The sequence below is a fragment of the Ambystoma mexicanum genome, chromosome 5q (genome assembly GCF_040938575.1).
Source record: "Ambystoma mexicanum isolate Mex_15411 chromosome 5q, UKY_AmexF1_1, whole genome shotgun sequence".
Classification (NCBI taxonomy): domain Eukaryota; kingdom Metazoa; phylum Chordata; class Amphibia; order Caudata; family Ambystomatidae; genus Ambystoma; species Ambystoma mexicanum.
The window spans coordinates 965,924,322-965,940,000 of NC_090933.1; the positions used below are offsets into that span (position 1 = coordinate 965,924,322).

Sequence of the window (15,679 nt, forward strand, 5' to 3'; positions counted from 1 at the left end):
ATGTGACCAATTTTGCTGATGGCGCCAGTTGAGGTGAGAACCCTTCTAATTTGATATCATTTAGCCAAACTTAGATAAACTTACTTTTCAAGCTGTGGCCTAGTGGGGTGAACTCTACCTAAACTCATCCAAGTTTTATTGGGTGCAAAACTGTCCTTAAGGTGTGAGATGTCCAGTGCACTTCACCATATAGCTGTGAGTTGTCCACATACTGGTGCACGGATATGTCAGGAAAGGTGAGGAGTGATCCTGGCGCTCCATATACAGATCAATGATTAATGGGGAGATGATGCATGAGGCTGGGTGGTAGTTTATACTTAAATGACCAATTTGGGCGGATTGGTGCCTGTTAGATGGCTAGTAGTTGAGCAAGTCAAGGGCTATCAGTGAATCCCATCATGTTTGATAGTAATTTGAGCAACTGGGTGTGACCTACCATGTCAAATGCAGAGGAAAGATCTAGTCAAGAAGAACCAGGAGGCAGGATACCCCTTTGTCCAGAATTTGGAGGGCAGCAACCATAACCTGTAGTTGTGAATTGGTATGGTTGGTGATTTTAGGGGTTCAGTTTTTTACTATTTCAGTGCAAGTTTGTATTAGCATGAGCACCATTTATGTATTGTGCTTTGCGTTTGATGATCATGCAAAAGTGTATGTCATTTAACCGAGTCTTGTGGTCCACTGAGTCAAGCGTTACTGAGTGGTTGTAGAGGGTAAGGATGCATGATTCACCTTGGTCAATCAAGGATGTAGAGAGCATTATCAAAAAGTCTGATCAATACTGACCTGGAAGGTTATTTTCTGTGCTATGTAGATGAGCTGTTCCTTCATTAATTCTGACAAGTTGTCACCAAAATGTATGCCCATGGGCTTATAAATAATGTCTATAGGGTCGATAATCAATGGGTGTGGAGGAGTGTATCTGTCCCCATTAGTTCATTTGAATATCTGAAAATGAACTTGCATGTGAGTCATCCTAAACGTGTAATAATAATTGTTCCCTATAAACATTGGTGTTAATATTAATATTTTTTGAGTAAAACATTATGTTCCTTTCCACTAATTCTGGTGGGAATGAAATAGTGTGGAAATTAAGAAACTTTCTAAGTTGCGTCGCATAGACACAATGCACAGAGTGATAAAATACATCCAAGATGGCGGCCGTAAGTCCATCATTGATGTTGCCTGACATCTAGTATAAAGGAAACAACTAGGGACGTGTTAGTTGACGCATAGATGTGACGGCGTTAGCATCAACGCAGACTGTGTACGAGTTGACACGAAAGAAAAAGAGAGGTAAGGAAATTGCCATATAGCCAACAGATGAGAGCTTAACAAACTGCATGATCGTAAGAAAGATGACTGTTCCAAGTCATTTCGTAGGATAAGGGACGTGGCTATTAGCGTGAGTAATGTTTGGCACTAACTGTTTTCTTTTCGTGGAATTGATTCTATGGGCAGCTGTAGCCCGGCATTGTGTCTATGGACGATCTAGCGCTAAGGTGTCATTTGATGAAAAATATTACGGTGTGATCGCGCTCGACGCCGTGGTGATGTAAGAAATTAATATAAACGTAAAAACATAAGAGATACGGGTATTAACGTGTCCCCATGCATACAAGATGGAACAAATCGGCTGTAATAAAGAATATAAATAGCAAATAGCAGTGAATAAGATTTATGCTCTAATATGAGGGCATCCGTTTGGTACTCTATTACAGGAGAGCCACAGAATCAGGGTACCTGAAGAATACGAGGCATACTAGAGGCGGTTGAAATCGCTCAAAAAAACATTCAGAGATTTATCCTGTGGCAAAAGATATGAAGATGTAAGTATCAGATCTAATGTAATTGAACATAAATGGGCATCTATGAGGCTTTAGGGTCTTCAATATTTATGATGTGTCTATGTCCTATCCTTAGGATTTCCCATGGAATGGGTTTTATCTAGACATTTGGCAGTCTGAGAAGAAACGCTCGACTCATGGGTATAAGATATGACATCCTTATATGAATACAACAAAGGTGAGTAAGTACTTAAGAGATAGTACTTGATGTAAACAACCAAATAATACTGTTTTTTTGCATCCCTAGGAAGGAGTGATTTTTTGTGAATCTCCGATAATAGACATGTGATTGGGATTTATTCCAAGTATTCTTTGTCCTTGCCTCCTAAATTATTAATGTGGCCTGACTTAGAGACAAACTAACTATTCAGAGTTAGACTTTTACACTAATGGTAAACTATTTGAAATACATTAGGGAATTGATAAATCTCATGGATCACTAATTCATTGTATTGTTTTATAGGTGTTGATACTCACCCTACTTGGTTGAAAGGGAGTGATAGAAATCCCTTTCCACAGTCCTGAAGAAGGTTGCATCAACAAGAGGACGAATTTATAAATGTTCGATGAGTTAACTGAAACATGTGTAGACTATATATACTCTGTGTAATTGTTTAAAACACAAAAAACGCCATCTCCCATTGTAGTGGAGGATTTTGCACATAACAAAAACAGAAGAACTGTTGACCAAGGGGTCAAAAAATATAGTTGTGATTTGCACGTTTTTATAATTGGTGATGGAATGAATGGTAGGTATGATTGAGAGTGAGTTGATGTAATGTGAATAATATTTTGTGATGTATGAATTTTATGAAATTGGTAGTTTTTATATGTTAAGGATAATAAAAGGAATTTGAATTTAACGAATGGCATTTATTGGTAGTTGTTAAAAAGATAAATGAAATAATGTATTCCATTCCCGAAATCCCACTGGTCGATTGTGTTTGTTTTTGATATTATTACTAGCCTGGAGGACCAGGGTTGACCAGGCACCACTTTTTTCTATAAATATAATGAAACAGTACGACTTCATAAATGGCTGCATTATGCAAATGGAAATTGCCTGTGACACCTGAGATGTGACATGCAGCTAGAGCAGAACCATCTGCAGTGATAAAAGAGTATGGCATACCACAATGGCAGAATTTATCATCCAATCAACCTTTCCCAAAGGGCTTGAGCAATTTCCTTTCAACATGAACAGCATCATGTAAAAACTTTCTATACCAATGAGCAATCAGCAACAGCCATGGGTCGCCCACCAGTGGAGAACTCCCTTCAGGGGAAAAACAGTATCTTGCTTGAACACAAAATCTTCATGCTTGAAACTGGATTGTTTGACATCACACACAGTGGGTGATGACACTGGGATTTTTACTTTGGATTTTGTTTGTTTATTTTGTTATTTTTTGTCGTGACAAAAGTCCTTGTACTCATTTGCTTTGACGGAGGAAAAGGATACATTCCTTTGGCGTGATACTCACATTAGTGGGCCAGGTAGAACATGGTAGAAACAGAAAATATGTGTTTTCAATTTCTTTTTTAACATTCTTGGAAATAGAAAAGCGAAAAAAGGCAGACAAGCCTGTTGGGGCCTGCCATGCTTCTTAACTCCTATGTGAACATGCTTATGGCACTGTGAGGGTTGGCAGATTTCCCTACCTTGCTTGTGCAAAGACCAACCTTTTTCAGTCACATCACTGGAAAAGTTTTGAAGCTCATTGGAACACAAACTACCTGAAATTCGGTTGGTCTGAGTTTTCCTCAGAATAGTTTGCCAAGGACTAGTGAATGGTGGAACTGTTATTTATAAAGCGGATGAGTTGCGGAGCACATGTGCAAACACTATTGAATCTTTGCTCATATAAAATAACACCAATATACTTTTACAGACATTAGAAAAATGCAATACTTTATGTTCTGAAGCGGAATATTTCACTAAGTCATTCCTTAGAAGAGGAATTGGACAAACACAGTCATGACATATACAACAAAGTCATAGCAGCAGAAAATACATATTTATTGAGGCTCTCTGCAGATTAGTGTGTGCTGAGTTAAGAGCTGAAGTGGTCAAATATGCCTTAGTGGCTGTTGTTCTTTGCAATGTCTAATAGGAGTTTAGATTATTTCTTTTGTGGTTCATTTCACCTGAGATTAACAATTGAAAATTTTGATTTAGCAACACTTTCACGAAAGATCTGCAGCTATTTCCTTAACAAAAATCAAATAACATGCATTCAGGGACAACAAATTGGAACAACAATTTACTAGACATAACAGAAAGCATTATGTAACTTGCCCTAAATGTATGGACAGTTTGTGGAAGGATGCCACAAAATTCACTGTATATGACTATAATAATGGGAGAAAACACACACAGACAAGGGACTAATAAAATAGATTGGCTTCATTTATTGAAACGGTATCTCTTGAAAGATATGTTACCAGTACTTTAAAGAGTGCATGTGCGTCCTGCACCTTGCAACACGCTTACCTGCACAGTTTCTAAATTTTGGAAAGGGTATTCTCTCCTTAGCAGCATAGATCTTGGCATTTTTTAAAGGTGTTTCCTAGAAACCTGCACTGTCAATCGAACTACAGAGGCATCTTATCACGGGCCATGGAAGACAATCTTCAGTGAAAATAGGGTGTCACACTTTGATGACATTTGTAGACGACGATAGTGCTTAGACATGTATAAGTAGCCACCTTTATTATAATCACTTGTCAAATTCAACTGATTTTTTTTTAATTGGGCACTTCTAAGCAGCCTCTGTTATCTGCATCAGTTTTCAAATACGTTGATGTAATATTTGACTATGGTGTCATCCTTTGGTAAGGAGTGCCAGCTATTTTCTTTTCGTTTTTATTTGTTTCTATTAGGATAATATGTGCTGTCAGATAAGTCATGTGTGGTTTCGTTTGTAATTTTGTGTAGGTTGTCAGTGTACAGTATTTACACGAAATATAATGTGTACATGATTATATTTCTTGCCTGTTTGTACATTAATAGGAATCACAGCCTCTATTTCCAGTTGGTTTTAATATGTGTTGGTAAGAATAGGAAACTGTATATTGTGTGACATAATGGCATGATGATTTAGTGACATTATAAAAACATTAACATTGTTGTAAATGAGGCAATCTATAATGTCTGTTGTGATTTAATATAAAAGAATGTTTATATGATGGCGACAAGTGTGACGGTTTAATAATCGTTCAAATGTATTAACATTGTTGCAAATGTCGAATTATGTATTAGGTTTTATAATGATGTTGCCATTTTGCTTGTGAACTTCGTTAGACAAAATAGCAACTTAATTTACAGAAATGCATAATAGTGTGGGTTTTTCACAGAATAAGGACATGCATGATTGTGCATGGATGTTATTAAAAATGCGTACATTGCGGAAAATTAACGATTATATTGTCATTCTGTGTTATGGAGTTTGCAGTGATGTTTTAAAAGGGGAGAAGAACATTTGTCATGAATCATGTGACACATAGTGGGACAAATAATTACAGTAATGTACATGACCTATGCATAACAATAGCACTGTATGGTGCACGTTTCTAACACACACAACATACAACCATATTTCTTATGAATAATTTATTTAAGACATGTACAAATCTTATTGTCAGAAACGTAAGTGCTTTTACAAGCCGTTTCACAAAGCATAGTTCATGTTTAAGCACATTAATGCATCATGGATTGTTACAGTTATGATGCGAGAGTAAAGTAGCCTATTTTCAAGTGAAAAATATACCCCCCTTTCACCGTTGAATATTTCTAGCACTTGCAGTATTGCTCCAAAAAAAGCGTATGATTTTGTCTAGAAAAATAATTGATGTATCATATGCTGTGAGTACATCAGCATACAATGGCATTACATGTTAAATGATGGTACTACCGGACAATAAGTGGGCACAGGTATGATATGATATGATAGTTTATTTATATAGCACCTATACACAATGTGTTTCAAGGTGCTTCGAGGCAAGGGAGGGAACAAGGGAAAATACAATGACGTTCTTACAGGACATGAACAGTAAGGATGTGAAATTAGTTATCGTCCCCGGCCTGACGACATTTCAGATAGTGCAAGAGCTAAGACATAGATAAGGAAGGGAGGCGGCGAGTGGGAAGGAAATGGGAACAGACAGGTGACTACCGTACTAGGCCTGACGACATTTCTGGTAGAACCGGAGAGAAGCAAAAGGTGAGGGAGAGGGGTGCAGAAAGGTAGGGGAGGAACAAAACAAGTGACTATCATACTAGCCCTGATGACATTTCAGATAGTGCTGGGGGGAAAGGGACGGAGATGCCAAATGGTGTGGGAATAAGAGACTATAATGCCAGTTTCCAGAAAATGCCTATTCAATGTTCATACAAAAGCCAAACATCTTAGCACTGCCAATGCGTGTTTTATGTGTTTGAAGTGAGTCTGATTAGGACGGGAGTCCTTTACAAGAGACGAAGGTAGGCCCTGCCCGGTTTCTGGCTGATTAATGGCAAGGGAAACAAGGTCACCAGTACCAATAATAAAAATGTCATTGTGAATTTGGCATTTAAGGAAATGGGCCAAGGGGTGAAGAAGAGAGTCAAACTCCTATAGCTCTATGCTTAAATTAAGATCTGCGGACTAAAACCTGGTCCGGGTCTGCAACCTTTCATTCTACAGGTATTTTACCTTCAATTTCCATTGGCCCTAGGCGCAGCATACGTAATGGTTAGGGATCATGGAGGTTGTAGTACTAACCATCATGAGAACCTCTGGTTTCAGACCTCTGAAGTACACGAAGTAAACATTCTCGAACTTTGTACTAGTAATTAACTAGTATTAGGATTTTGATTTGTAAACCCCTTCCTTGCCAGCTCAATATCAACACTACTTAGCCTACAGCCCTGAATTTTCAAACTTCTACTAACACTTCCAATGTCCTACAAACAGCATTCCGCTGTACATTGTTTACAGAAAGAACATGATTTGCCAATAAATATTGGAAAAACGGCATCAAAGACATTACAAGTGGCATTAAACATTTTTTTTTCACAGAAATATTACCCATATAGAAAATTACTTTAGTTATTAAAAGTCCTGGTGACAAGAGAAGCATGTGGCACAGAAAGGCAGCGTGGCAGCATCGCTGGGCGGTCCTTGAAGTGCGCTGCCAGCCCAGTCACTTTTTTCTTCCCTTTTTGTAAACATCATTGAAGCAAGATTTTGGCAGAGGTCTTGCTTCAGGGACCATATACGTTGCAAAACTCTTCCTGTAATTGAAGGTTGAGGGATTGCAAATTGAAACGCCCGGATGGCCCAAAAGAGGAACCTATCTCCATGGTGCTCCGCCCTGGCTTACCCTGCCTATCAGCCCATTGGCTTGAAAAGGTGGACTCTGCAGCCTGCAATAAAAGGGCCCTTGCCGATTGGCAGTTAACTTTTGTATTGACCATGTTCTGCTAGGCGTGAGGTTGGAGTTTCTTTTACATACCCGATTCCCTATTATGTGAAGAACTTAGAAGTAACAAACACATTTTCAGTGTTTTTCAAACATCTGCTATCAGTGAATCCTTTGAGGATGTTGTCAAACTTTCATGCAGGATTTCTGTCTGATTCCTGCCGCTGCCAGTCAGAACATAATCGTCTAGTCAAACTATTAAGGTACCGAAAAGCGCTGTAACCTTTGATAGATTAGACTGGCAGTTGCCCAAACAAACGCTCAGTGATATTGTTCAGTGCCCGCTCATGCTTTATTTTTATCCCATTATGGAATTGAACAAGTTTTTGTTTGAAACGTGGAATTGAAAAACATTGTGGCATATGTGGGCAGATCAATGTCCTACAACGGGAAGGATGAACATTTAAGAGTAGGGTTTTATTCAAAGTTAAAGGCACTGTCGGATTCAACCACTGAAATGATGTACTTGATTCTTTGTTCAAAAGTACGGATTCTCACAAAAATGCCATGGGTGGCGGAAGTGACATCACACACCTTGGTGCGACCGCTTGTGACCCCTAAATTACGTCCCTGTCTCCTGGTGTCCAAGACGCCAGAGTACCTTGAAAGTGACAATACACGATGCATTGTTTAACGCATTGCCAAGGGGCTCAGAACACAATTCAGTCTTAAAATAAGCACAGGAATTTGCAGAAATCATGCAGTCTCCTCTGCAATAACAGTCCTTTGCAAGGGCTCGTGCTAAGGGTCCTTTTAGAGCCACCAAAGCAGGAAAACAAAGCCCTTGTTCATGTTGTGCCAGTTGCAAATGTTATTATAAAAATAGACCCTCTTGATTGGACCCACCTGTCAACTGCATGAAGTGGATTCTCCATTTGTCCATTTGCAAACATTGTTTCAGTTCAACCTCTACTCTCGATTTCTACAACGCCTCAAAGTTCATCCAAGTGCGTGTTGAACAGAACGGAAGAAAATATTGTTCCATGGAATAGTTCGGAACATTAATGCAACCTATTAGCATTGATATTTGGGGTAATAATGTAGTTGGGCTTTTCCATTGTTCTCTTCTATGAGTATGCAGCTTCGTTGCCAATATTCTGGCCAACATCCCTAAGGCAACTAGGATTAGAACATTAGAAAGACTATAGTTTAGGAGTCTAACAATGCAATTTTGTATACATTTAGTATAACGAAAACCACAGGCAAGTCCTAAAAATTAAAGTGTGGTGACTCATCAACAAACGTAATGGGATGTGACGTTGACAGAAATTAGCTTATCAAGGTGAAAATTGCACATTTCATTAAATTGGCTTTGCATAACCACCCAAATTGCACAGGAAGAATGGCATTTGCCTTTCATAAAATCAACACACACAAAACCAAGAGAGGATATTTTCTTCTAATAGTGTTTTTGAAAAACTTTAAAAGGTGTACATGTTTTAAACTCCAAGAACCAATACAAATGTTTTCCCTCATGCTTGCAGTACCGAAATGAGACATTTCACCCTTAGTTGTTTGTTATTTTTCATCAGGTTATATAGTGCAGTGGTGAAGGGTCCGCCCTGCAAACTGGACGACTGTGGTTCGATGCCTGAGGTCGGCTTAAGCTCCAGGAGGACATTCAATGTTTCTCATTTTAGCTGGGGGTGGACGTAGTCCACCCGTCCACCGACGTGTACCCTCGACTTGAGCCCTGACGAAAGCAATATAAGACAGTTAACCAAATAATTGAGAATAGCATATAGGGCATTGGTTGAAGTGTACGAAAAGAAGTAATGGGACTATGTTACCTGTTGGTCTGCCCCGCTTGCCACAAACCCCATCCCTGCGCCCCCTCCCACACACAATCCAAACCCCCAAACAAACACACCTGCAGTTTATGGGAATGTGCAATGAAGTGCAAGCTTCAACTTTTTCCTACACTTTTATTTTGAAACTAAACCATTCCAGAACGGTCTCTTTTTAAAATATAAGTATAGGAACAGTGAAACTGAAAAATAAAAAGTATGGGAGCTCCACTCTCGACCTCTCCTGCCCACTTTGACCTCTGATATAGGGAATGATAACCCAAGCAAACTTCTCTGTGCCCTTTCTACCAACAGGACAATCCATAATTAACATCAGGTGATGCAGATTCATTTCTCTTCTTATCAGGGGTCAAGTCCTAAAAATTGAAGTGGGGGGACTCATCAACAAACGCAATGGGATGTGACGTTGCCAGAAATTAGCGTATCAAGGTGAAATAAGCACATTTCATTGAATTGGCTTTGCATAACCACCCAAATTGAACAGGACAAATGGCATTTGCCTCTCATGAAATCAACACACACACAAAACTAAGACGGGATATTTTCTTCTCATAATGTTTTTGAAAACGTTAAAAGGAGTGCATGTTTTAAACTACAAGAACCAATACAAATGTTTTCCCTGGGACTTGCAGTACCGAAACAGCATATTTCACCATAAGTTGTGTGTTATTTTTTATCAGGTTATATAGTGCAGTGGTGAAGTGTCCGGCCTACAAATCTGACGACTGAGGTTTGTTCCCAGAGGTTAGCTTTAATTCATAAATTCAAAGAGGATATTCAATTTTTCTCTTTTAGCTGGGGGGGGCTGAGTCCGCCCTCTGAATAAAGTGGGTGGACTCCATCCCCCGGCGTGTACCCTCAACTTGAGGCCTGCTTCTTATAGGTTAAATCAACTTGCCCTTAGGGTGATTTTGCTGAGTACCCATACATCTAATGCTTTTGTCTACTAAACATACAAGTCAAACTGACAAACCTACATTTTTCTGCTCAATATTTAAACTTCCTTTTATGTGCTACTGGATCATAAAGGGTATTTATGGATTCAATTCAGTGCTGTGGATAATCTGCAGCAAAACATGTATATGGTTCAAGAGAATGTTGTGGGAGGATCAGTTGGACATTGATGAAGGAGGACGGTGTAGCTAGGGGCTTGCTTACCCACATCTTGTGAGGGAGGAGGATGGTGTAGCTGGGGGCTTGCTTACCCGCAGCTTGTGAGATAGGAGGATGGTGTAGCTGGGGGCTTGCTTACCCACATCTTGTTGGTGAGGAGGACGGTTTAGCTGGGGGCTTGCTTACCCACATCTTGTGAGTGAGGATGACATTGTAGCTGGAGGCTTGCTTACCCACATCTTGTGAGTGAGGAGGGTGGTGTATCTGGGGTCTTGCTTGTCCACACCTTGTGAGTGAGGAGGACGGATCAGCTGGGGGCTTGCTTGCCCACATCTTGTGAATGTGGAGGATGGTGTAGCTAGGGGCTTGCTTACCCACACCTTGTGAGTGGGGAGGACACCTTGTGAGTGGGGAGGATGGTGTAGCTAGGGGCTTGCTTACCCACATCTTGTGAGGGAGGAGGATGGTGTAGCTGGGGGCTTGCTTACCCGCAGCTTGTGAGATAGGAGGATGGTGTAGCTGGGGGCTTACTTACCCACATCTTGATGTTGAGGAGGACGGTGTAGCTGGGGGCTTGCTTACCCACATCTTGTGAGTGAGGATGACATTGTAGCTGGAGGCTTGTTTACCCACATCTTGTGAGTGAGGAGGGTGGTGTAGCTAGGGTCTTGCTTACCCACATCTTGTGAGTGTGGAGGATGGTGTAGCTAGGGGCTTGCTTACCCACTCCTTGTGAGTGGGGAGGACACCTTGTGAGTGGGGAGGACGTTGTAGCTAGGGGCTTGCTTACCCACAACTTGTGAGTGAGGAGGGTGGTGTAGCTGGGGTCTTGCTTGCCCACACCTTGTGAGTGAGGAGGACGGAGTAGCTGGGGGCTTGCTTACCCACATCTTGTGAGTGTGGAGGACGGAGTAGCTAGGGGCTTGCTTACCCACACCTTGTGAGTGGGGAGGACACCTTGTGAGTGAGGGGAACAGTGTAGCTATGGACTTGCTTACCCACATCTTGTGAGTGAGGAGGGTGGTGTAGCGTGGGGGCCTGCTTACTCACATCTTGTGAGTGAGAACAGTGTAGCTAGGGGCTTGATTGCCCACACCTTGTGAGTGAGGAGGACGGTGTAGCTAGGGGCTTGCTTCTCCACATCTTGTGAGTAAGGAAGAGGGTGTAGCTAGGGGCTTGCCTACCCACATCTTGTGAGTGAGGTGGACGGTGTAGCTGGGGGCTTGCTTACCCACATTTTGTGAGTGAGGAGGATGGTGTAGCTAGGCGCTTGCTTGCCCACACCTTGTGAGTGAGAAGGACAGTGTAACTAGGAGCTTGCTTACCCACATCTTGTGAGTGAGGAGGACAGCGTAACTAGGGGCTTGTTTACCCACATCTTGTGAGTGAGGAGGACAGTGTAGCTAGGGGCTTGCTTATCCACATCTTAGGAGTGAGGAGGACGCTGTAGCTGGGGGCTTGCTTACCCACATTTTGTGAGTGGGGAGGATGGTGTAGCTAGGCGCTTGCTTGCCCACACCTTGTGAGTGAGAAGGACAGTGTAACTAGGAGCTTGCTTACCCACATCTTGTGAGTGAGGAGGACAGCGTAACTAGGGGCTTGTTTACCCACATCTTGTGAGTGAGGAGGACGGTGTAGCTAGGGGCTTGCTTATCCACATCTTGGGAGTGAGGAGGACGCTGTAGCTGGGGGCTTGCTTAGCCACATCTTGTGAGAGAGGAGGATGCTGTAGCTGGGGGCTTGCTTACCCGCATCTTGTGAGTGAGGAGGATGGTGTAGCTGGGGGCTTGCTTACCCACATCTTGTGACTGAGGAGGACGGTGTAGCTGGGGGCTTGCTTACCCACAACTTGTGAGTGAGGAGGGCTGTGTAGCTGGGAGCTTGCTTACCCACACCTTGTGAGTGAGGAGGACGGTGTAGCTAGGGGCTTGCTTAGCCACATCTTGTGATTGAGGAGGACAGTATAGCTAGGGGCTTGCTTGCACACACCTTGTGAGGGAGGAGGATGGTATAGCTGGGGGCTTGCTTACCCACATCTTGTGATTGAGGAGGATGGTATAGCTAGGGGCTTGCTTAGCCACATCTTGTGAGTGTGGAGGACGGTGTAGCTGGGAGATTGCTTGCCCACACCTTTTGAGTGAGGAGGATGGTGTAGCTGGGTGCTTGCTTACTCACATGTTGTGAGTGAGGAGAACGGTGTAGCTGGGGGCTTGCTTAGCCACATCTTGTGAGTGAGGAGGGCTGTGTAGCTGGGAGCTTGCTTACCCACACCTTGTGAGTGAGGAGGACGGTGTAGCTGGGGGCTTGCTTACTCACATCTTGTGAGTGAGGAGGACGGTGTAGCTAGGGGCTTGCTTATCCACATCTTGGGAGTGAGGAGGACGCTGTAGCTGGGGGCTTGCTTAGCCACATCTTGTGAGAGAGGAGGATGCTGTAGCTGGGGGCTTGCTTACCCGCATCTTGTGAGTGAGGAGGATGGTGTAGCTGGGGGCTTGCTTACCCACATCTTGTGACTGAGGAGGACGGTGTAGCTGGGGGCTTGCTTACCCACAACTTGTGAGTGAGGAGGGCTGTGTAGCTGGGAGCTTGCTTACCCACACCTTGTGAGTGAGGAGGACGGTGTAGCTAGGGGCTTGCTTAGCCACATCTTGTGATTGAGGAGGACAGTATAGCTAGGGGCTTGCTTGCACACACCTTGTGAGGGAGGAGGATGGTATAGCTGGGGGCTTGCTTACCCACATCTTGTGATTGAGGAGGATGGTATAGCTAGGGGCTTGCTTAGCCACATCTTGTGAGTGTGGAGGACGGTGTAGCTGGGAGATTGCTTGCCCACACCTTTTGAGTGAGGAGGATGGTGTAGCTGGGTGCTTGCTTACTCACATGTTGTGAGTGAGGAGAACGGTGTAGCTGGGGGCTTGCTTAGCCACATCTTGTGAGTGAGGAGGGCTGTGTAGCTGGGAGCTTGCTTACCCACACCTTGTGAGTGAGGAGGACGGTGTAGCTGGGGGCTTGCTTACTCACATCTTGTGAGTGAGGAGGACGGAGTAACTAGGGGCTTGCTTACCCATATCTTGTGAGTGAGGAAGACGGTGTAGCTGGGGGCTTGCTTACCCACATGTTGTGAGTGAGGAGGGCGGTGTAGCTGGGAGATTGCTTGCCCAAACCTTTTGAGTGAGGAGGATGGTGTAGCTAGGGGCTTGCTTACCCACTCCTTGTGAGTGGGGAGGACACCTTGTGAGTGGGGAGGACGTTGTAGCTAGGGGCTTGCTTACCCACAACTTGTGAGTGAGGAGGGTGGTGTAGCTGGGGTCTTGCTTGCCCACACCTTGTGAGTGAGGAGGACGGAGTAGCTGGGGGCTTGCTTACCCACATCTTGTGAGTGTGGAGGACGGAGTAGCTAGGGGCTTGCTTACCCACACCTTGTGAGTGGGGAGGACACCTTGTGAGTGAGGGGAACAGTGTAGCTATGGACTTGCTTACCCACATCTTGTGAGTGAGGAGGGTGGTGTAGCGTGGGGGCCTGCTTACTCACATCTTGTGAGTGAGAACAGTGTAGCTAGGGGCTTGATTGCCCACACCTTGTGAGTGAGGAGGACGGTGTAGCTAGGGGCTTGCTTCTCCACATCTTGTGAGTAAGGAAGAGGGTGTAGCTAGGGGCTTGCCTACCCACATCTTGTGAGTGAGGTGGACGGTGTAGCTGGGGGCTTGCTTACCCACATTTTGTGAGTGAGGAGGATGGTGTAGCTAGGCGCTTGCTTGCCCACACCTTGTGAGTGAGAAGGACAGTGTAACTAGGAGCTTGCTTACCCACATCTTGTGAGTGAGGAGGACAGCGTAACTAGGGGCTTGTTTACCCACATCTTGTGAGTGAGGAGGACAGTGTAGCTAGGGGCTTGCTTATCCACATCTTAGGAGTGAGGAGGACGCTGTAGCTGGGGGCTTGCTTACCCACATTTTGTGAGTGGGGAGGATGGTGTAGCTAGGCGCTTGCTTGCCCACACCTTGTGAGTGAGGACAGTGTAACTAGGAGCTTGCTTACCCACATCTTGTGAGTGAGGAGGACAGCGTAACTAGGGGCTTGTTTACCCACATCTTGTGAGTGAGGAGGACGGTGTAGCTAGGGGCTTGCTTATCCACATCTTGGGAGTGAGGAGGACGCTGTAGCTGGGGGCTTGCTTAGCCACATCTTGTGAGAGAGGAGGATGCTGTAGCTGGGGGCTTGCTTACCCGCATCTTGTGAGTGAGGAGGATGGTGTAGCTGGGGGCTTGCTTACCCACATCTTGTGACTGAGGAGGACGGTGTAGCTGGGGGCTTGCTTACCCACAACTTGTGAGTGAGGAGGGCTGTGTAGCTGGGAGCTTGCTTACCCACACCTTGTGAGTGAGGAGGACGGTGTAGCTAGGGGCTTGCTTAGCCACATCTTGTGATTGAGGAGGACAGTATAGCTAGGGGCTTGCTTGCACACACCTTGTGAGGGAGGAGGATGGTATAGCTGGGGGCTTGCTTACCCACATCTTGTGATTGAGGAGGATGGTATAGCTAGGGGCTTGCTTAGCCACATCTTGTGAGTGTGGAGGACGGTGTAGCTGGGAGATTGCTTGCCCACACCTTTTGAGTGAGGAGGATGGTGTAGCTGGGTGCTTGCTTACTCACATGTTGTGAGTGAGGAGAACGGTGTAGCTGGGGGCTTGCTTAGCCACATCTTGTGAGTGAGGAGGGCTGTGTAGCTGGGAGCTTGCTTACCCACACCTTGTGAGTGAGGAGGACGGTGTAGCTGGGGGCTTGCTTACTCACATCTTGTGAGTGAGGAGGACGGAGTAACTAGGGGCTTGCTTACCCATATCTTGTGAGTGAGGAAGACGGTGTAGCTGGGGGCTTGCTTACCCACATGTTGTGAGTGAGGAGGGCGGTGTAGCTGGGAGATTGCTTGCCCAAACCTTTTGAGTGAGGAGGATGGTGTAGCTGGGTGCTTGCTTACTCACATGTTGTGAGTGAGGAGAACGGTGTAGCTGGGGGCTTGCTTAGCCACATCTTGTGATTGAGGAGGACAGTATAACTAGGGGCTTGCTTGCGCACACCTTGTGAGGGAGGAGGATGGTGTAGCTGGGGGCTTGCTTACCCGCAGCTTGTGAGATAGGAGGATGGTGTAGCTGGGGGCTTACTTACCCACATCTTGATGTTGAGGAGGACGGTGTAGCTGGGGGCTTGCTTACCCACATCTTGTGAGTGAGGATGACATTGTAGCTGGAGGCTTGTTTACCCACATCTTGTGAGTGAGGAGGGTGGTGTAGCTAGGGTCTTGCTTACCCACATCTTGTGAGTGTGGAGGATAGTGTAGCTAGGGGCTTGCTTACCCACTCCTTGTGAGTGGGGAGGACACCTTGTGAGTGGGGAGGACGTTGTAGCTAGGGGCTTGCTTACCCACAACTTGTGAGTGAGGAGGGTGG

General features: G+C 44.4%; 1 protein-coding gene across 2 annotated transcripts in view; it reads left to right on the top strand.

Moving 5' to 3' along the window:
* The window catches only part of OXR1 (oxidation resistance 1), a 3,084,878-nt gene that overhangs the window by 390,980 nt on the left and 2,678,219 nt on the right, over positions 1–15,679 (top strand). The window contains exons 2-3 of one of the 2 annotated variants that reach the window (XM_069621497.1): positions 1,722–1,829; positions 1,924–2,025. The exons of the other annotated variant lie outside the window; for it this stretch is intronic. The gene's annotated coding sequence lies outside the window, so the exon portion shown is untranslated. The remainder of the gene's footprint in view (positions 1–1,721; positions 1,830–1,923; positions 2,026–15,679) is intronic. 2 annotated transcript variants of the gene reach the window in all.